The sequence below is a fragment of the Lycium barbarum genome, chromosome 4, assembly GCF_019175385.1.
Source record: "Lycium barbarum isolate Lr01 chromosome 4, ASM1917538v2, whole genome shotgun sequence".
In the NCBI taxonomy this organism is placed as follows: Eukaryota; Viridiplantae; Streptophyta; class Magnoliopsida; order Solanales; family Solanaceae; genus Lycium; species Lycium barbarum.
In genome coordinates, this window is record NC_083340.1 from 42,554,480 (window position 1) to 42,577,702 (window position 23,223).

Sequence of the window (23,223 nt, forward strand, 5' to 3'; positions counted from 1 at the left end):
CTCCTCTATGTAGTCCCTGAGTAATAAGGCTATGGATCAAGCCTGTCTCCCTGACCACCTGCGGGCATGACGCAACGTCCACAAATAAAAGGACGTCAGTACGAAGAATGTACTGAGTATGTAAAGCATGATCAATATCATTACAAAGCATAATAGACAACATAAGAAAATAGCATAAGATGGGAGATAGTAGTGTCATCGTCATAAACACTTACTTGCTTTTCATAGGGACTTCCCATTTCTAATGCGTGATTGTGTACATACATCCATATCCGTATCCGTACTCGTTTCCATACTCGTTTATATTTCGTATCCATTTTCGTATTCATAGCATATTCGTATTTATATTTATATTCATATTCATATACATATCATTTACACAAACGTATCATTTACATAGCATACCCGACCATGAAGGTTCGGTGTTTCATATACCTGGCCCTACCAAGGGTCAGGGTCATACATACCTGGCCCTACCAAGGCTCAGGGTCATACATACCTGGCCCTACCAAGGCTCAAGGTCATACATACCTGGCCCTACCAAGGCTCAGGGTTGTCTGTACCCAACTGCAATGGTGCGCGCGCAATATATATATATATATATATATATATATATATATATATATATATATATATATATATATATATATATATATATATATTCTACCCAACCATATAAGCTCGGGGTTTCATAATAGATATACATAGGCACGTATACACAAAATCCCATAAGCATCTTTAGCATCATTACGATCGTCGTTCATTACATCTATCCCTAGAGGATTACTCATCATAGGAGGAATTTAGTACAATCGTAACATAGCGAGAATCATGAGCTTAGTAGCTTTTAAAGATAGAATCATTTGGAGGACATCATAGGCTTATAGAAGAATAGATATTTGGCCAAGAAACCATGCCTTATGAAAGAAGGGTTAGCCTTGCATACCTTTCCGTTCAACTATTCTATCACTTGCACGTTCTCCTTCAATGCTTACGTTTCTACCTTCATTAGAGTTATACTATCATTAGAAAATCGATAGCTTAGCATACAAGACTAAAGCTTAGAGAAAATTGGACAACATTTCCTTAGTTTATACAACTTTCCTCATATCATATATCAATTCCCAAACGTCTGTAATAATATTCACAACATTATAACCAACAATCTTCATTCATCTACATTACCCACATTCCACAATTTCACTTTCAATTCATCCATAATCATGGTCGTAGTATACTAGTACGTTTTCTCACATATAATGCTTATTCCATGTCCTTAATATCATTTATAGCCTAATCATAATCACAATATATCAAGAATCATGACTCATCCCAAGCTACTACTCAAAATGACACTATTCCCACATTCATGACCCGTTTTCTATCTCCTTCTACAATCCAAGTCTTTCAACCTCTCAATACCTTAAATAACATGGAAAGACCATAAACCTTACCTTAGATAGTGTAGGAATAAGCCTTGGGTGGAAATACTTCACTTGAGCCAAAACCCTACTTCACCTCCAATGAAATTTCTTGACTTGGATGATCTCTAATGAGTTTCTTACACTTGGTTTTCTTAGTTTGATGAAGTTGATCATAAATTTCTCTTGAGTTCTTATGGATGAAGAGGGAGAGGGTTCTAGAGAGTTCTTGAAGTGTTGGGTGAAAAATAAAATGAAATAATGAACTTGGTCCCCTTTTTAATAACTTAAAAATATGATCCGTCGGGAAAATATACGGACACTTATACGGTCCGTATAAACTTATACGGTCCGTATAAGTGACCATGAAATCGCCCCTTCAACATCTCGCTTCTGTGACCATTATACGGCACATTATACGGTCCGTATAATTTTATACGGTCTGTATAAGTGACCATATAATCCCATCAGTGAGGGACCTTCTCTGTGACGATTCTGCGGTCCATATAACATTATACGGACCGTATAATCAGCCGTGTAACCCATCTTTTCTCTGATCATGTTCTCGTCACTTCGTTTGATGTCCAATCCTTATGGAACCTTCTAGATACTTGTTTAACACCTCATTAATGATCTAAGGGACGTTATAATTCTTCTCCAAGACACTATTAAATCATCATTAACTCATTACTCGTAAATCCTTTCTGATACACATCGTATGCCTTGCCCTCTCTTGGAAAACTTTCTCCTCTTACTCCGAATGTCTTTGCAAATCTCAATTAGGGTCATCAAATGTCATTTCTCACTTATTGCAATTTCGTATACTTCGTACCCTTCGTTAGTCTATTCACTGTGCATCAACGGGGAATTTTTTGAAGTGTAACAACAAGCTAGTAGGCGAACCCTTACCAATAAAACCCAACACTTAAAAGCATACGACAATCATCCTTAAAAATAATAAAATTCAACGTAGACATTTATTACAGACTCGTTTCAATATAAATAAATCCTCAATAAAACCTCGGGATCTAGTCTAGACAGGTACAAGAGCTGCTAAAATACAAGAGGACAAATAAATGACACAGCCTCCACCGGGACTAAGATAGGCGAAGCTGTAGGAGAATATCGGATAGAACCTTGCGGCGAAACTTCAGCTAAAACCTGCAGCACATCTACACCCAAAAAGGGCATAGCAAGAGTAGTATCAGTACACCACACGTACTGGTAAGCATCATAGGTCGACTATGATTAGTTCACGCAATACAACATAAAGTTAATAAGATAAGCAGATAAGTCGATGAACCTCAAGATTCTAGATAAATACCATTTGCCACGCCGCCCCCTTACCTACCTACTCTCGAAGCTCGCTTCTTTAACTCCCCAACCCTAAGGTATTTTATTAAATCACAACCTAGTAACTCTCGCGTTCACGTTCGTCGTAATGCCGTACTTTTACCTTTTTGTTTAAAGAGTTCACCTACTCACCTTACTACCGTGCTACTATATCTCTAGGGAGAGAAATCACTATCTGACGACCAACACTACACCTATCTCGTGTAAAACCCATTCCTCACCAGGCTCTCAACAACACACACGGTTTAATGGACAATGTTAGCGACAGTAACACACACATGTACAACAATAAATCATGAGAATGCAGTACAATGCAAATGTGATGTAAGACCCGACATATTGTACATACACGCTATCTAATGTCTTTGCTCAGTAGCCATGACCTGGAGGGGACCCATGGTGTCCATGTACCGCTTGTTCTAGAATACTCCTCGGACCCGAGCACAAACCTCCGCTTTGGAACGAACCTCGAACGCGGGACATATCAATCTGTATACATTTATGTAATCAAAGTACTCGATCCCACGACCACAAGGCCGGATAACACAATGCAATACTCAGCCTTGCCTATTACTTGTATTTTCGCATGAACGAGGCAGTTGCAATGCATGAAACTATATGACAAATCAATCATGATTCCAGCCCTTGATGGGCGTAATGTAAAACCAAAATCCATATAATTCAATTAATACGACCTCCTAATTTTAAAGAAATAACCATATGAACGTTCAACAATAAGATATACACACGAAATTCACCCTCCTTCCTAGGGTAGCATTAAGTAAATACGAGGTATCTTCGTAGCGATAGCATCACCTTCTATTAAGCTAAATCATTATTATCATATCCCTAATTATACCCTATTTTAATCATATTACAAATACATCCCTCCAAACTCCGTGTCCGAAGACCTAAGCATGCATTCTCCCGTAAACTCTAAGCGTATATATGATTAGCTAATCAAAATCTAACTAAAATAAACTGTAACCTACCTCTTTGGCAAACATATATTTGATTCTCCCTGAATTGCTCTTCTTCTTAACCTCCACCCGAATCCATGAGCGGATATCCTTCGTAGGGAAATGTGGAAAAAGGGATTAGAAGGGTTTTCTTTTTCTTGGGGGCTATGGTTTTTATTTCACGAGGTACCCTAGGAGCAGCCCTTGAAAGTATTATGTTGAAAAAGGAGAGAAAAATAGACTGAGTATCAAATTTCGAACATTGTTTCCACGTGGACCGCTGCAGCGGTCCTCAGGCCGCTATAGCGGTACCGCTAAGGCGGTCCACTGACCGCTATGGCGATCCGCTTTAAATTCTGGCTCGAAATTTCCAACCCTCCCGAAATTGGTTTTTCCCACTCTTAACTCTTACAACATATCATGAAGCTTAATATTTATAAACCTTGACCTAAATTGGGCGTGGTTTCGCGAAATATTAAATAACGACCGGACGGGTCGTTACACCAGATACCAATTAAACTACCGTTCGTCCCCGAATGGGGTGAGATGCAATCGGGTTTAACGTCCTGGGTCCTATACCATGCGAAACAGGGTCTCGGCCCATCGTTAAGGGCAAAGAAAGAATGACAACACAAAATGAAACAAAAACGAAAAATGTCCCGCTGCCACCGCTATAGCGGCCACAGTACCGCTGCGGCCGTCCAAGTGTCGCTGCTGTGGTCATCGGGCAGAAGCAAAAAAAAAAATTGGGGAGGGGGGGGGGGGGGAGAACTCAGTTCACCCCTCCCACTTCTGTCACCCCCATAACTGAAAAACCTTCCCCCTCCCCACGAAAAGTTCTTCCCCCTTAAACACTTTTCAACCCCCCATCTCCGTCCCCACTCGCTTATAAATACCCTACCATTACCATCACCCAAATCCCTCACAAAATCCGAAAAGAAGCTCCCTTCCATAACAAAAATTTCGCTTTTCTCTTGCCGGGCTTGCAGATCTTCCTCTATTTCAAGGTAAATGTTCTCCTTTACTATCTATAACTTGTATATGGCTTTGTATTTCGAAAGTATCATGCTTAACTTGCTAGTTTAGGAAGGGAAATTGTGTTTCCTAGAAAAAAAAGGTTTTTGGTTCTTGGGGAGGGTAGTTCCTTGGATCATGGAGGGTTAATTCACGTTCATAATGCCTGAGCAACACTTTATACTGTAGATTTACCGATCAGGGGGCTAGTTTTTGTGTTGGGGTAGGGTCTTGCTATGGTGCAATCGTTGGTGTTCTTGCTCAAAATTTTGATAACTGTGTTAGTTGAAAATAGGGTAGAACACGTTGTAAAAATCATGCATGCTATCTTTCTACTTGATCCTTTACTAAAACGAAAAAATCATGTTGAAAATTTTAGGTTTGGAGCAATATTGGGGCAAGGATTTTACGGATTGGAAAGATTGATCGCTACGGAGGTCCTTCCACCGCTACAACGGTATCGCTGTAGCGGTGAGGCCGTCACTGGAAGTGGCCCAACAGGGTTTGGAGGTGGCCGCTATAGCGGTGACCTGCTTGCTATAGCGAGCCCGCTACAGCGACAAAGGCACCGCTATGGCGACTCCTTGGCCGCTGTAACGACCCTCTTACCGCTATAGCGGCTTCACTGCAGCGGCCATAGCACCGCCGCAGCGGAGCTGCTTTAGGCAGAAACGAATTTTTGGACTTTTTCTCCTATTTTATGCATGGCCTATCCCTGTTAATACTTTACGCCGCGCTATTCTAACTCCGCTTTTCACCTTTGCAGGTTAACTCTCTCACCCAAACATGGTAGATCATCAACAACAACAACAACAAGGAGGACATCAACCCTCGGCTCCTCCCGAATATATCAGGTTCCCCAACAATGCTTGCAAGCGGTATTTCATGGAGCAGCAGAACAAGGGTCTGCTTCATGAGAGGGCTCTTGTCATGGATCGGGTCGAAGAAATGGCCTCGGGATTTTACCAGACCCTACACCGTATTGGTTGGGCCCAGCTAGCTGAGGAGCCCGGTGATGTCAATTGCAACTGGGTCAGGGAGTTTTATGCAATGCTCCCCATTGTGATTTGGACCGCCCTGCAGCCGCAGATTACTATTCGGGGAGTTCCAGTGACGGTAAGTGCCGAGGCCATCAATGCTGTTCACGAGCTACCCAACCCACCGCAGGATGAGTTTCGAGCCAAGGATGTTGACGGTAACGGACTGTGGCTGGTATGGATATTGGTACGAGAATCAAAGAGGAAGAAGGCTACTTGGGCTATCTCACTATTGGCTATAAAGAGCCGGTACTTTACTATTGAGGCCCGGAGGTGAGTAAACCTCGTTGCCCGGCGGGTTCGCCCTTTGAGCAATAGTACTGATGTCACTTACCCGCGGGCACTTATGGTGGCTTTCATTCTGGATGGTGTACCCGTGAAAATGGGTATGCAAGTGATTGAGGAGTAACAGGGTTTTATGGCCAAGGCGGGCCTGAGCTTGATGTTTTCCTCCCTGATTACCCATCTCTGCCGTAATATCGGGGTGCCTACGGAGCCTGGGGACCGTATTGTGGAGTGCGATCTTGCTTTCGACTCACTGAAGGTCAAAGGGTCATAGGGTAGGGGCAAAAGGAAGAGGACGGGCTCGGATGACAGCGAGGGCAGTGGTGGTCCACCAGATGGGAGTGGTCAGTCACAAACCCCAGGTACTTTAGAGCGCATGGAGGCTGATATGGCTGCGGTGAGGGAGGCCATGATGGGATTTACACGGCCTTCTATGGAGGTTGGGTCATCTAGCAGCGCTGCGAGTACTGGCTACTTTACTATTGAGCAGATGAAAGCTTACATGGAGACCCAGACTAAGATGGGAGAGGCTGTTGATACCTTACAGGGCGCCTATGGATCTCTGGCTCAAGCTCATGTGGATCTTCGTGAGGATTTTGAAAAGGAGAAAACGAAGAGCCGGGCTAGAGACAAGCTATTCGTGAGGATGTGGAAGGGTCTTCTGAAAGCCCTAGTCCCGAAGGTGACTACCAGAGATGCCTCCCAGTCCTCTTTTCTTAGCGAGTTCGGACTTGGTAGCGAGGATTCTAGTGACTCGGATGGTGGCGATGAGGCGACTAGCCACGGGGTGGCTTAGAGATTTCTCCTCCACCCCCCCCCCCCCCCTTTAATCTGCTTTGGTTAGTATTCGCCCATGTTGGGCTTGGATGTTTAGACAATTTACTACTTTGGTTATGTTTTGATTTGTTTGGATAATCTTTGTTTTGGTCATTTTGACGCGGGTGCCCTGGTTTAAGGGTGTTCGTAAGACAATTGCCCTTGTTGGGCGGATGTTTTTATGCACGTGCTTGCTTTTGGAAATTGATTCATTCTTGTTTTGTGGATGGACTACAAAACTTGGAAGAATAGGGGATGGAAGGAAGAGGCTACTGGTCAGGGGGTACTGCTGTGGCGGTCACTCGATCGCTACAGCGGTACCGCTATGTCGGTCCTAGCAGAAACCCAAGGCCCGCTGTAGCGGTCCTTTGCGCGCTATAGCGATCCCGTTGTAGCGGTCCCCATACCGCTACAGCGGTGCTACACTGCCAGTGACTGAAACTTTTATTTTTTCCAGTACTTCAGCTCAGATCGCGTAGGGGTTTACTTAATCACTTAGGACGTAAGTAGGAATGTGCTATTAACTTCGCTAATGGTCCCAGAATAATCACCCAGTCTACCACACAACATTACTATATAACTTTTACTTGGTCACACAATTAATTACACACCTCCTTATAGAAGGTCTTCCTTGAATCGAAATAGAGAAACAGCAATTTGAATCGATAGATACCAATTAGCTCGTCAAAATACCAATTGAAATTGACCCGATACCAATTGGATCCAACTGGGGGACGACGTACTGTGGTATCATGATAGAATGCACGAAGGGAAACTTCTAGATGTCCTATAGCTTCTTGCGGACGGGTACAGACGTCATCGTACCATTCCGTAAGACTCTACTAGACATTTGCTCTTGTACTCGTGAGATCGGTAACCTAGAGCTCTGATACCAACTGTCACGACTCAACCCACGGGTCGTGCAGGCACATACCATATGACAAGCTAGTAGGCGAACCCTTACCAATAAAACCCAACACTTAAAAGCATATGACAATCATCCTTAAAAATAATAAAATTTAACGTAGACATTTATTACAGACCCATTTCAATATAAATAAATTCGCAATAAAACCTCGGGATCTAGTCTAGACGAGTACAAGAGCTCCTAAAATACAAGAGGACAAATAAATGACACAGCCTCCGCCGGGAGTGAGATAGGCGAAGCTGTAGGAGAATATCTGATAGACCCTTGCGATGAAACTTCAGCTAAAACCTGCAACACATCTACACCCAAAAAAGGCATAGCAATAGTAGTATCAGTATACCACACTTACTGGTAAGCATCATAGGTCGACTAAGATTAGTTCACGCAATACAACATAAAGTTAATAAGACAAGCAGATAAGTCGATGTACCTCAAGATTCTAGATAAATACCATTTTCCACGCCGCCCCCTTACTTACCTACTCTCGAAGCTCGCATCTTTAACTCCCCAACCCTAAGGTATTTTACTAAATCACAACCTAGTAGCTCTCGCGTTCATGTTCGTCGTAATTCTGTACTTTTACCCTTTTTGTTTAAAGAGTTCACCTACTCACCTTACTACCGTGCTACTATATCTCTAGGAAGAGAAATCACTATCTGACGACCAACACTACACCTACCTCGTGTAAAACCCCTCCCCCACCAGGCTCATAATAACGCACACGGTTTAATGGACAATGTTAACGACAGTAACACACACATGTATAACAATAAATCATGAGAATGCAGTACAATGGAAATGTGATGCAAGACCCGACACACTGTACATACACGCTATCTGATGTCTTTGCTTAGTAGCCATGACCTGCAGGGGACCCATAGTGTCCATGTACCGCTCGTTCCAAAATACTCCTCGGACCCGAGCACAAACCTTCGCTCCGGAACGAACCTCGGATGCGGGACATATCAATCCGTATACATTTATGTAATCCAAGTATTTGATCCCACGACCACAAAGACGGATAACACAATGCAATACTCAGCCTTGCCTGTTACCTGTATTTCCGTATGAACGAGGTAGTTGCAATACACGTAACTACATGACAAATAAATCATGATCCCATCCCTTGATGGGCGTAATGTAAAACCAACTCCGTATAATTCAATTAATACAACCTCCTAATTTCAAGGAAATAACCATATGAACGTTCAACAATAAGATATACACACGGAATTTACCCCCTCCCCCACATGGTAGCATTAAATAAATACGAGGTATCTCCATAGCGACACTATCACCTTCTATTAAGCTAAATCATTATTATCATAGCCCTAATTATACCCTATTTTAATCATATTACAAGTACATCCCTCCAAACTCCGTGTCCGAAGACCTAAGCATGCATTCTCCCGTCAACTCTAAGCGTATATACGATTAGCTAATCAAAGTCTAGCTAAAGTAAATCGTAACCTACCTCTTTGGCGAACATATATTTGATTCTCCATGAATTGCTCGTCTTCTTAACCTCCACCCGAATCCATGAGCGGATATCCTTCGTAGGGAAAAGTGGAAAAAGGGATTAGAAGGGTTTTCTTTTTCTTGGGGGCTATGGTTTACTCGTCAGAATCAAAAATATCTTTTGTTCATCTCTATAAAAACGGACCAAATGGCTAACAGTGGACAATTTGGCCACGTCAACAACAATGAGATTGTGGCCGAAAACGAAGACAGCGGGCCACGCGGATTACCGAACCCTGCTGACCCTAACCCCGTTAATTCGAGAGAGGGCCTCAACCGGCAAAACACCGTGAACCAGGAGAATGCCGTCCAGCCGGCCATTGATCCTTTAAATACTAACAATTCAATTACTTTGTCCCGGACACAGGGCCGAAAAGAACCGGATACCCCGAATGATAATATTGACTTACGTTTAATTTTTGAAATGTTGCAGGAACAGAGAGCAGCGATTGCCGAACAAGGAATCGCAATAGCCCAGTTGCAAAACAGAAGAGATAAAACGACCCCGTAGAAGGCGAAGGGTGTTGCTGAACCCAGAAGAGATGAGGCACGGATGGTTGAAAGCAATGAATCCGGAGCTGGTTCATCCACCGAGGTTCTAAGGATGCTCGAAACATTGGCGAAGCGGGTAGACTCGACCGAAAAGAGGGTGGAAACATACAACTCTCGGGTGGATCAAATCTCGGGGGCTCCGCCTATATTGAAAGGGCCAGATTCGAAGAGGTACATCCAAAGGCCTTTTCCTCCGAGTGCGGCTCCGAAATTTGATCCCAGAGGTTCAAAATGCCGGATATCCAGAAATATGACGGCACAACGGACCCTCACGAACACATGACCTCATACACCTGCGCTATAAAAGGCAATGATATGGAAGAAGATGAAATCGAATCCGTGTTGCTGAAAAAGTTCGGGGAAACTCTGTCAAAAGGAGCATTGACTTGGTACGACCATCTGCCCGAGCATTCAATCACTTCTTTCAAAATGCTCGCCGATGCGTTCGTAAAAGCACATGCCGGAGCCAAAAAGGTGCAGGCTCGGAAGGCGGATATTTTTCGTATAGCCCAAAGAAACGATGAGTTACTACGTGAATTTGTCAGCCGATTCCAAAGGGAACGAATGGAGCTCCCCCCGGTTCCGGAGGAATGGGCTGCACAAGCTTTCACAAAGGGGCTCAATCCTCGGAGCTCGACGGCTTCGTTCAAATGAAAGGAAAGCTTAATGGAACACGAGGCTGTGACATGGGCAGATGTCCATAACCGATACGAGTCAAAGATTCGGGTGGAGGATGACCAACTCGAGCTTCCCCAGGGGCCAGTAAATATGAACAAAAGTTTGGAGAGACCAAGGAAAAATTTCGAACCGGAGGTCAAATCATCGAGGGAAAGGCATCGGCCATATTCTCATTCGGAAAAACCAAGCTTCAGGTCGGAGAAATCCAAGGTTGGCCCGAGCCATTTCTCCGGTCGGGGTGATAAACGGGTCGAGCTTCCGTCGAACAGTCGAGGTCTCTCATTCAGGAGCTATGCCGGAAGCTCTGCCGGCAACAAAGACTTGCCGAGGATATCGGAATATAACTTCAATGTCAACACCTCGGACCTCGTTTCGGCTATTGGCCGTATCCCGGATGTAAGATGACCGAGAACTCTAAGGTCGGATCCGGGCCAACGGGACCCGAACATGATGTGTGAATATCATGGAACCCATAGACACAGAACTGAGGATTGTCGCTAGCTAAGAGAGGAGGTAGCCCAGTTACTGAAGAATGGCCATCTCCGAGAATTGCTGAGTGAACGAGCCAAAGGTCACTACAAGGAAAGGGAGACTCATAAAAGGGCCGAGCCAGTAGAACCCCAGCATATAATCAACATGATAATCGGGGGCACCGATACCCCACGAGGGTCGGTAATGAAACGAACCAAGGTTTCTGTTATGCGTGAAAAGCGTGGCCGAGATTATATACCCGAGGGTTCCATCTCTTTCAGCAACGAGGACGCAGAAGGCATCATTCAACTGCACAATGATGCATTGGTAATCTCTATTCTTATTTTTAAAACTCAAATTAAGCGTATTTTGATTGACCCAGGTAGCTCGGCCAACATCATCCGGTGGAGAGTGGTCGAACAGCTAAGGCTACTTGATCAGATTGTACCGGTAGCCCGGGTACTCAGCGGGTTCAACATGGCGAGCGAAACCACAAAGGGGGAGATCTCATTGTCGGTAAACATCGATGGCACTATCCAGCAAACGGTGTTCTATGTAATCGAAGGAGATATGAAGTATAATGCATTACTGGGTAGACCCTGGATACATAGCATGAGGGCCGTGCCGTTGACATTGCATCAGCTGCTAAAGTTCCCGACCCCAGAGGGGATAAAGTCCATCCGAGGTGAACAACCCGCTACAAGGGAGATGTTCGCGGTCGAGGAAGCGAAACCTCAGCCCAAAAAATCAGATCAACAGAAAGAAGATTCAATCGGGGGAAAGGACACCAAATAGCAATCAAAGCATTCGAGGTCGGATCCGGGGTATGAAGAGGATGATTTCGGTGTACCCAGATTATTCATCATGCCCGATGACTCGGATGCAACCAAGTCAACTGTAAAGGAGCTGGAGCAGATCATCTTGTTCGAATATCTATCGGACAGAAAGGTATACCTGGGCACGGGGTTAACCTCGGAGCTCAGGAACAAGTTAATTGAATTTCTTCGAGCTAATGCCGATTGCTTCGCATGGTCCCATATAGATATGACAGGTGTACCACCAGAAGTAACAACTTACAAGCTCAGCTTAGACGGGAGGTTTCCCTCGGTGAAGCAAAAGAGAAGTCCCATGGCAGAGGCAAAACACGCCTTCGTAAAAGACGAGGTAACGAAGCTTTTAAAAATAGGCTCTATCCAGGAGGTAAAGTACCCGGACTGGCTAGCTAACGTAGTAGTGGTGCCGAAAAAAGGTAATAAATTTCGAATGTGCGTTGATTATAAGGATCTAAACAAAGCATGCCCGAAGGATTCATTTCCGTTGCCTCACATCGATAGAATGATCGATGCGACAGCCGGGCATGAGATGTTAAGTTTTCTCGATGCTTACTCCGGGTATAACCAAATCCGGATGCACCCGGAGGATCAAGAGAAAACATACTTTATTAACCGATATGGGACTTACTGTTATAATATCATTCCTTTTAGATTAAAAAATGCCGGAGCAACTTACCAACTCCTAGTTAATGGGATGTTCGAAGAACAAATAGGGAAAACAATAGAAGTTTATATTGACTACATGGTGGTCAAGTCCCTGGAAACAGAGGACCATTTAAAGCATTTGCAGGAAACCTTCGATGTACTCCGCAAGTATAACATGAAGCTCAACCAGGAAAAATGCGCCTTCGGTGTCCGGTCTGGCAAATTTTTGGGTTTCATAGTGTCAAACCGGGGGATTGAAATCAACCCGGACAAGATCAAGGCCATCGAGGATATTGAGGTGGTGAATAACGTCAAAGGAGTGCAGAGGCTCACCGGAAGGATAGTGGCGCTAAGTCGTTTCATATCGAGGTCCTCGGACAAGAGTCACCGCTTCTTTTCCTTACTGAGGAAGAAGAACGACTTCGTTTGGACACCGGACTGTCAAAGAGCTTTACAAGAATCAAAAAGGTATTTGTCCAGCCCACCGCTATTGCATACACCAAAAGCGGACGAGCAGCTTTTTCTCTACCTTGTTGTCTCCGAGGTGGCAGTAAGTGGCGTTTTGGTCCGAGAAGAATCAGGTACGCAATTCCCTATTTATTATGTAAGTAGAACTTTGGGGGATGCGGAGACCCATTATCCCCACTTGAAAAAATTGGCATTGGCATTGGTAAGTGTTTCTAGAAAACTCAAGCCCTACTTTCAATGCCATCCGATATGTGTAGTGACTACTTCCCCCTAAATAACATCATGCATAAACCGGAATTATCGGGTAGACTAACTAAATGGGTCGTAGAAATTAGCGGATATGATATCGAATACAGGCCTCGGACGGCCATCAAGTCCCAGATCTTAGCCGATTTTGTGGCGGACTTTACCCCGGCTATGGTCCCCGAGGTTGAGAAAGAACTTCTGCTAACCTCGGGGAAAGCTTCGGGTATTTGGTCACTGCACACGGACGGAGCCTCGAACCTCAAAGGTTCCGGACTAGGAATCGTCTTTAGAACGCCGGCCGGGGATGCCGTTCGACAATTCATTAGAACTGTTAAATTGACTAACAATGAAGCCAAGTATGACGCTATGATTGCAGGTTTGGAATTAGCCCGGAGCATGGGGGACGAAATAATCGAGGCAAAGTGTGATTCTCTTTCGTTAACCAGGTGAATGGCATCTTCGAGGTCAAGGACGAACAGATACAGAGGTATCTGGAAAAAATCCAAGTGATTCTACACCGATTTAAAGAATGGACCATACAACATGTACCGAGGGAGCAAACAGTGAAGCCGATGCATTGGCCAATTTGGGATCTTCGGTCGAAGGGGCAAGAAATCAACCTCGGGACTACGGTGCACTTGATGAATACGGCGATAGAAAACGGACATGCCGAAATAAACACAATGGGTTTAACTTGGGATTGGCACAACAAGTACATCGATTACTTGTGTGATGGAAAGCTCCCGAATGACCCAAAAGAATCTCGGTCATTAAGGACAAAAGCTGCGCGTTTCTGCTTGGTAGACGGCCAATTGTATCGACGGTCTTTCTTCGGACCCCTGGCCAAGTGTTTGGGTCCTGGAGAAACGGAGTATGTGATGAGAGAAGTGCACGAGGGAACCTGCGGCAACCACTCCGGTGCTGAAGCTCTGGTCCGAAAGATTGTCAGGGCCGGTTATTACTGGAACCTGATGGAGGAAGATTCAAAGAATTTTGTCCGGAAATGTGACAGGTGTCAGAGACATGCTCCGATAATTCATTAGCCCGGGGAGTTGCTGCATTCGGTGGTGTCACCTTGGCCTTTCATGAAGTGGGGAATGGACATTGTTGGTCCGTTGCCATGTACACCAGGTAAGGCCCGATTTATTTTGTTTATGACCGACTATTTCTCCAAATGGGTTGAAGCACGGGCCTTCGAAAAAATTAGAGAAAAGGAGGTCATTGACTTCATTTGGGACCACATTATCTGTCGTTTCGGCATCCCGACCGAGATAACTTGTGATAATGGTCCTCAGTTCGTGGGCGACAAAGTCAACGATTTTCTCGAAGGGTTGAAGATCAAGAAAATTGTATCAACTCCATATCACCCGTGCGCAAACGGACAGGCGGAATCCACGAACAAAACAATAATTCAAAATATGAGGAAAAGACTTGAAGCATCAAAGCATCACTGGAGGGAAGTATTACCAGAGGTATTGTGGGCTTACAAAACCATATCGAAATCAAGCACGGGAGAAATTCCTTTCTCGTTGGTCTACGGGGCCGAAGCCCTCATTCCCGTAGAAGTTGGTGAACCGAGTCTCCGGTTCAGCTATACCACCGAGGAGTCAAACGAGGAGGCCATGGCCGTAAAACTCGACCTCACGGATAAATTTCGCGAAAACGCGTTGGTCCGTATTGCAGCCCAGAAACAGAGAATGGATAGATACTACAATCAGAGAGCAAATTTTCGACATTTCCAAGCCAGGGACTTGGTGCTTCAGAAAGTTACCTTGAACACCAAGAATCCCAACGAAGGAAAATTGGGTCCGAACTGGGAAGGACCGTACAAAAAAACCGAGGTAACGACCAAAGGATCATATCAGTTGGAATCCATGGACGGACGACGGTTGCGCAATAACTGGAATGTGGCTCATTTGAAGAGATACTACTGCAAAGGTATGCGCACCTCGTGTTATATTATTAACCTTCTCTTTTTGACAGGAAATCGAGTACCGGATAAAGTGAGAATCTAGGCCTAAAAATGCATGTTGCACTCTTTTCCTTAGTACGGTTTTGTCCCAAAATGGGTTTTCCGACAAGGTTTTTAATGAGGCAACGAGTACAACGTATTACTTGATAAAGAAAGACAAGTACAAATGCAGGGAAACTTGGGGTCACGGCCTGCGAGTAGGGGCTCAATAGAGCTTGCCTGACCTTGCAGCTCGGACAAGCACTAGGGGACTATTATACCCACATCAAGATTTACCTCAGTTAATGGAAAACGGAGGAGCTCAACAAAACCAAGACCGGACCTTCTGCATTAGGTTTCGATGTAAGGACCAAACAATCAGAATGAATCGTGTCCATTTAGTATTTGCTACGGCAAAAGCAGAAGGAAACAAATTCTCATATCATGTATGTACAAAATACTTGCAATACAAAAATTTATCGAAAGTTCGGATTACGGTAGTTCGGATGTTTTCTTGCTAAAACACCCTGCTCCGGTGATTATCGCCGTATTTCGGCATTACTTCATTCATATACCCTATTCCGGGCACTACGGTCAAAATTTGACAAAGGCAACAAGGTCACAATGAATAGAGCCAAAATCTTTAAAACTCCCTCGAGTGGGAACCGCTATATCATATTTTGCTAAGGATGGAATCTAGGTGTCCGAAAAACACCGGCCCTGAAAAATAGCTGAAAAATATCGGCCCTAAAAAATGCCTATCGTGATTCGGAGATGCCTGAACTCACAAAGCATAAGATAAATCCCACAGGCAAATATTCGATTTAATTCCCGGACAAAATGTACCGGACGAAGAGAAAAGGCCAAAATTCAGGCACAATGAGGAATAATGAATCTGAGTCTGCTTGTCCTTAAAACGGACCGACAATTCGGGCAAAAGGCATAACCAACATTCAAACAAGAATAAAGAAAATCAAGAAAAATGCATGTTCCATTCATATAAAGGTTTTTACATCGGAAACCCCTACAAAGGCAAACAATAAAAAGCTAAGTACAGGCCCTGGTCTATCCGGTATGGCTGGTTCCAGAGTGTTCGGACACTATCCGCTCGGAGTCATCGGAGTCAGCCCCGAGGGCTCCCTTAGCCTCTTCCTCGACCCTTTTAGCTTCAAGTATCAGGGCCGGAAGATCCGCAAAGCCATGCTCGGCTTGCTCAAGGGTGATCCTCCGAGACTTCCACTTTTCATACTCCGCAGCAATAGTAGTATGAGCCTCGGCGGTTTCCACGCTCTTAAGGGCTTCTTCCAAATCGGCCTCGGCCTGGGCTAACTTTGCCACCAGTATGTCCCGATCTTCTTCGAGGACCTTTTGCATTTAAGTGGCCGACTCGAGCTCAGCCTTGAGAAGGTCATTAGCATCAACCGTCCCCTCAAGCTCGGTTTTTAGCTGATCACATATCCGGGCCCTCTTCTCCGCCTTCTCCTCAAATACCCTCACATGCTCTTTGTACCGGGCACTCTCAGATTCAAGCAACCGATGCCTCTCGGCCATGCTCGTAGCATCGGACTTGACAGAGTCCAGCTCCTCCCGGAGTTGAGAGATGGTGGTTTCGAGCTCAACAAGCCTTGTGGAAAAACGAGTGTGGTCTCGGCTAAGGCCGATCTTGTCCACTTCGAGACGCCGGTTATATTCGACCATCTCGGCTAGCTCACCCTTTAATCGAAGATTTTCGGCCTTTGTTGCATCGAGCTCGGGTTGGAGATTGGAAATAGTAACTGCTCGGTTCAACTCATCCTCCTTCGCCCGCAGAAGGTGCTGAAATTTCTCTGTTTCTCGACCTTGGGCATCCAATTGGCCCTTAAGATCGTCCACCTCTTGCTGAGCACGGACGAAGGCTTCGTTGACAAGCACCACACTCTGCAAATGAAGTTAAAAATTTGAATAAACGAGATTAAAATTCTCAATGAAATTATGCAAGGATGGCTGATAAACTTACTCGATTGCCCGCGTGCATACCCTCGTTAATGAGGCACTGCCAAGGGACTCCGTTCATCTTTCATTTGTCCGAGTCCGAGACAAGGGGCCTCAGGTAGCTCGCCACACCCACCGGGCGAGAAATAAAGTTGCAATCCTCGGGAACGGTGATCACAGCTGATTTTTTCCTCCTCGGTTCCACACTTGGGGCCGGAAAGGTGCACACCAAGCTATCCCTAGCACCGGACTCGGTGGTCCGACTAGCTGCCCTCGTAGCTCGAGGGATCGGGAGATGTCCGAAACCAGCAGCTTTGCCGGTAGCAGGAGGAGTGTCCAAAAACAAGTCATCAAACTCATCCGGTCTTGAGGACGGAGTTGGAGAACTCGGAGGGACCTCAGCAGCTTCGGCAAAGGCAGGGATCTCTGAAGTTGCGGCAGTCTCAAAGTGGGGCAGCAGACCAACATCCGTGGGGACTTTGGTCTCGGGGACCGGCTCAGTCCTTTGACCGGCTCCGGCAGCAGGTGCCTTCCCGGATCGTCTTGTCCTTTGTATAGGGGTTTCTTCGAAAGAAACATCACCTGAAATAGCAACGAATTCAATCGACCTTAAAGGAATCGGGTAATGAATTTCTTCCCCACCTGTGTATAATGCCGGAGCTGAAGGTCCTTCCCCGACTGAAGGAAGTGATGAAACGGTGATACCCTCCTCCGGAATGGAAGCCACGGAAAGGGCCACACTGATCCTCTGAACGAGGAGCTCGAACTCTGTTTCATCCCTTAAAGTCCTAACGACATTCCTAGCCCTTTTCTTCGGTCTCTGCCCTTTGTCTGAGGGCTTTTTTCTTTTGTTGACGGCAGCAAGGATACGGGATGTACCCGCTGAGTCGAACTCGGGTGCCAACGTAGCATGTTCAGCTACTGATTCTAGTCTCGGGTTCACCGAACCCTTGGGCAAACCTGAAAGCCGAAGATGTTACATAAAGGAGAGGTTGAAAAATGTCATAAACACCAATAGAAGCAAAATATTACCGTGGTTTTGGGAAATCCATCGGCCACGAGAAAGGAGTCCCCATGTCCGATCATCGTGGGTATGTTGGTTGAGGAGAGCAGTAACCCACTCGTTGAGATTCCGGACAGCCGGAGGAATCCAACTCACGCTAGTATAAATAAGAGAACAAGTAAGTGATAATGTGGAAGAACTGGAGTTTGACAAAGCATACAAAAGCAGTTATTAAAAGAGTTCAGACTTACGATTGTTGTTCCACCTCTCCTGAAAACGCATGTAGTTGTCCGGAATAATATCCGAAGTCCGCACCCCGACATAACGCTCTAACCAACCCCGGTCTCTATCTTCGTCCATTTTTGAAAAAATTAGATTCCGGCTATGCTTAGCGAGTTTTATTACACCACCCCGGAACAACCTCGGGGAGTACAGCCGTATGAAATGGGCCAGCGTGAACTCCTTTTTCATATTATTGGCCAACAGCCGGAGGTAGGCCACGGTCCTCCAAACTATCGGACCAATCTGGGCCAAGGTAACGTTGTAAGTCCGGCACATATCTAAAATGACCGGATCAATCGGGGGGTCGAGCTTGAGGGTGAAAGGATAAGTATAAACGTACAAAAAGCCCTCCCGATGGTCGGTGACTGACTAAACTGGTCCGGGGGCGAAAACGTGAACCGGACGGTTATCCCATCCGCAATCGGTCCGGACTAAATCGAGTTTGTCCTCAGTATGGACGAGGGATACCGCCTTAAGTCAAACCCTCTATCGGAAACTAGAGAAGGTTTCTCGACCTCGAAATCTTTATTGTAATTAGGTTTGGACGGAACAATGTCCGAAGCAGTAGGTTCGAAGGTGACCTTCCACTTGGGTTGAAAAGTTGGCTCGGTCCCTTGAGAAGAAACCGAGGGAATGTCATGGGAGGTGGTTTCGGTGTTGGCAGACATTTGAAAATAGGGAAAAGAGAGATTGGGTGAATTCGAAAAAGAAGTTAAAAAGTGGAGTAAGGGAACAGTCAAAGAATTCAAAAATGGCAAAGAACGAGAGGAAGAAGCAGTAACACACTTACAAGAACGACTAGTGGAGAAGTTGGCAGAATCGTTCCTTTTTACGTAGTATAAGCAGCGAATCAACAAGAAATGTGAGTTGAAAGATGATAAATGAAGAAGTGAAATGGGTAATAAGTGAAGAACTGAAACAGAGAAGAAGCGAGTTGAAGAGGTAAAAATGTTAAAATGAAGAGGTAAAGGACGTTATATAGGCATGGGATCGAGGCGGTTACAGATCCCAGCCAACTGGGGAGAGCCACGTGTCCCACAATTAGTGAGAAGTGACGTGAAACGATGAGCGTTACGGCGGTTGTCAGTGCTACCATCCGGGATGAGACACGTGGCCGATGGCAGAGGGACGTGACGCAACTGTTCCCGCCAAAATGAAAAGATAACAACGGACAAATAGAGCCACCGGTTCCTTGATTAATCCACTTCCCGTTACTCCGATAAAACTACGATCAGGAAAGTGTGGGGACTATCTGTATACGGTGAAAATCGGATATATGCTAGACCGGTGAGATTGGTGACAGAGGGAAGAAAGAAACAAGTACGAGCATGAAGATTCTTTTGGGACCAGAGGAGAGCTTGATCCGAAGAAAGTGAAGGACATCGTTTGGTCCGGTTTCTCCATAGCCGAGCTAATCGTGGTCGTTGGCTCGGTGGATCGTGGCCGTTAGTCCGGTTGATCGTGGCCGTTGGTCCGGATGATCCGTTACACAATTTTCACGCATCAATACCGTTCTGCCATATTGTACTATCAATCGTACGGGTGTCAGACCGTACGACCAACCTTATCCATTTTAGGATTTTTGTTTATTCTTTAGGGCCTTATGTTGTATGAAGCCCATGAGGCAAAACTATAAATAGGGGTCATTACCCAACTTTTAAGGGTTAGCTTCTTCATTTCCAGAACACTTGTAATAGCAATAATATATAAATCTCTCCCTCTCAACATCTAATTTTGGTCCGGATTATTGTGTTCATCTTTAGATTTGTTCAATAAAACAGTATTCAATATATTGATATATACGTTCAGTGTAGAACATCAATTACTATTTAGATTATTCATAGTGATTCTATTCCATTTTCTCTCAATCAAGAATAGATTAAAGTTCAACCACATATCCTATACCTCACTCATAAATTTAATTGATTATCCAAATTTGGGGTAAACAAGACTGAGTATCAAATTTCGGACACTGTTTCCGCATGGACCGTTGCAGCGGTCCTCAGGCCGCTATAGCGGTACCGTTACGGTGGTCCACTGACCGCTATAGCGGTCCGCCTTAAATTCTGGCCCGAAATTTCCAACCCTTCCGAAATTGATTTTTCCCACTCTTAACTCTTACAACATATCATGAAGCTTAATATTATAAACCTTGACCTAAATTGGGAGTGGTTTCGCTAAATATTAAATAACGGTCGGACTGGTCGTTACACCATATACCAATTAAACTACCGTTCGTCCCCGAACGGGGTGAGATGCAGTAGGGTTTAACATCCTGGGTCCTATGCCATGCGAAACAGGATCTCGGCCCATCGTTAAGGGCAAGGAAAGAATGACAACACAAAACGAAACAAAAATGAAAAATGTCCCACTGCCACCGCTATAGCGCTACCGCTGCAGCCGTCCAAGTGTCGCCGCTGTGGTCATTGGGCAAAAGCAAAAAAATATAAAGGGGGGGGGGGGGGTGAACTCCCACTTCCATCACCCCCATAACTGAAAAACCTGCCCCCTTCCACGAAAATTTCTTCCCCTTTAAACACTTTTCAACCCCTCATCTCCCTCCCCACTCCCTTATAACCACCCTACCCCTTACCATCACCCAAACCCCTCACAAAATCCGAAAAGAAGCTCCATTTCACAACAAAAAATTCGCTTTTCTCTTGCCGGGCTTGCAGATCTTCCTCTATTTCAAGGTAAATATTCTCTTTTACTATCCTATAACTTTTATATGGCTTTGTATTTAGAAAATCTCATGCTTAACTTGCTAGTTTAGGAAGGGTAATTGTGTTTCCTATAAAAAGAGGGTTTTTGGTTCTTGGGGCGTGTAGTTCCTTGGATCATGGAGGGTTAATTCACGTTCATAATTCCTTAGTAACACTTTGTACTGTAGATTTACTGATCAGGGGGATAGTTTTTGTGTTGGGGTGGGGGTCTTGCTATGGTGCAATCATTGGTGTTCTTGCTCAAAATTTTGGTAACTGTGTTAGTTGAAAATAGGGTAGAACACGTTGTAAAATTCATGCATGCTATCTTACTACTTGATCCTTTACTAAAACAGAAAAATCATGGTGAAAATTTTGGGTTTGGAACAAGGTTGGGGCAAGGATTTTACAGACTGGAGAGATGGACCGCTACGAAGGTCCTTCAACTGCTACAGCGGTACCGCTGTAGCAGTGAGACCGTCGCTGGAGGTGGCCCAACAGTGCTTGCTATAGCGAGTCTGCTATAGTGATAAAGGCACCGCTATAGTGGCTTCGCTGCAGCGGCCATACCACCACCGCAGCGGAGTTGCTTTAGGCAGAAACGAATTTTTGGGCTTTTTCTCCTATTTTATGCATGGCCTATCCCCGTTAATACTTTACGCCGCGCTATTCTAACTCCGTTTTTCACCTTTGCAGGTTAACTCTCTCACCCAAACATGGCGGATCAACAACAACAACAACAACAACAAGGAGGACAACAACCCTCGACTCCTCCCAAATATATCAGGTTCCCCAACAACGCTTTCAAGCGGCGCTTCATGGAGCAGCAGACCAAGGGTTTGCTTTATGAGAGGGCTCTTGTCGTAGACCGGGTTGAAGAAATGGCCCCGGGAGTTTACCAGACCCTACACCGTATTGGTTAGGCCCAGTTAGCTGAGGAGCCCGGTGATGTCAATTGCAACTGGGTCAGGGAGTTTTATGCTATGCTCCCCACTGTGTATTGGACCGCCCTGTACCCGCAGATTACTATTTGGGGAGTTGCAGTGACGGTGAGTGCCGAGGCCATCAATACTGTTCACGGGCTGCCCAACCTACCGCAGGATGAGTTTCGGACCAAGGATGTTGACGGTAACGGACCGTGGCTGGAAAGGATGTTGGTATGAAAATCAAAGAGGAAGAAGGCTACTTGGGCTGTCTCGCGATTGGCTATAAAGAGCCGGTACTTTACTATTGAGGCCCGGAGGTGGTTAAACCTCATTGCTCGGTGGGTTCGCCCTTGAGCAATACTACTGATGTCACTTACCCGCGGGCCCTTGTGGTGGCTTGCATTCTGGATGGTGTACCCGTGAAAATGGGTATGCAGGTGATTGAGGAGTGGCGGGGTTTTATGGCCAAGGCTGGCCTGAGCTTGATATTTCCCTCCCTGATTACCTATCTCTGCCGTAATACCGGGGTGCCTACGGAGCCTAGGGACCGTATTGTGGAGTGCGATCTTGCTTTTAACCCACTGAAGGTCAAAGGGTCATAGGGCAGGGGCAAAAGGAAGAGGATGGGCTCATGAAAAAAACTAACTAGTGGTTTGGTACAATTTTTATAAATATTTTATACATAAGAGTATTATTTGTAATGTAATTTATGAATATTTCTTAAACTTTTTCAGAATTTTTGTCTTTTTACATACTATTTAAAGCTTCGACTTGAAATTTTCAATGGTCCAATAAGTTTTATCTCATGGGGGTTAGTAACCAAAATAAAGCCCAAATCAATACTAATGCTAACAAAAAAAAAATTCTAACACTAGAAATGATAATAATGTTGGATATCTATTCTTTAATTTTGCATTGGCTAAGACAGTGAAAATACATAACTTAATTTATTTTAATATTTAGTATGTAACAAATACTTATTTGCCGTAGTTATTTTAGCAAGACTTAACACTTTTAGATTATGATTATTTTTATTATGGCTTATTAATTAGCAATATTCATTTTATGCGATTTCATTATTTATTTTTTGGTTGAATATTTAGTACAATGTCATCACACGTCTCACATTTTGTGTTATTTTCTTTAAAAATATAGAAGTATCTT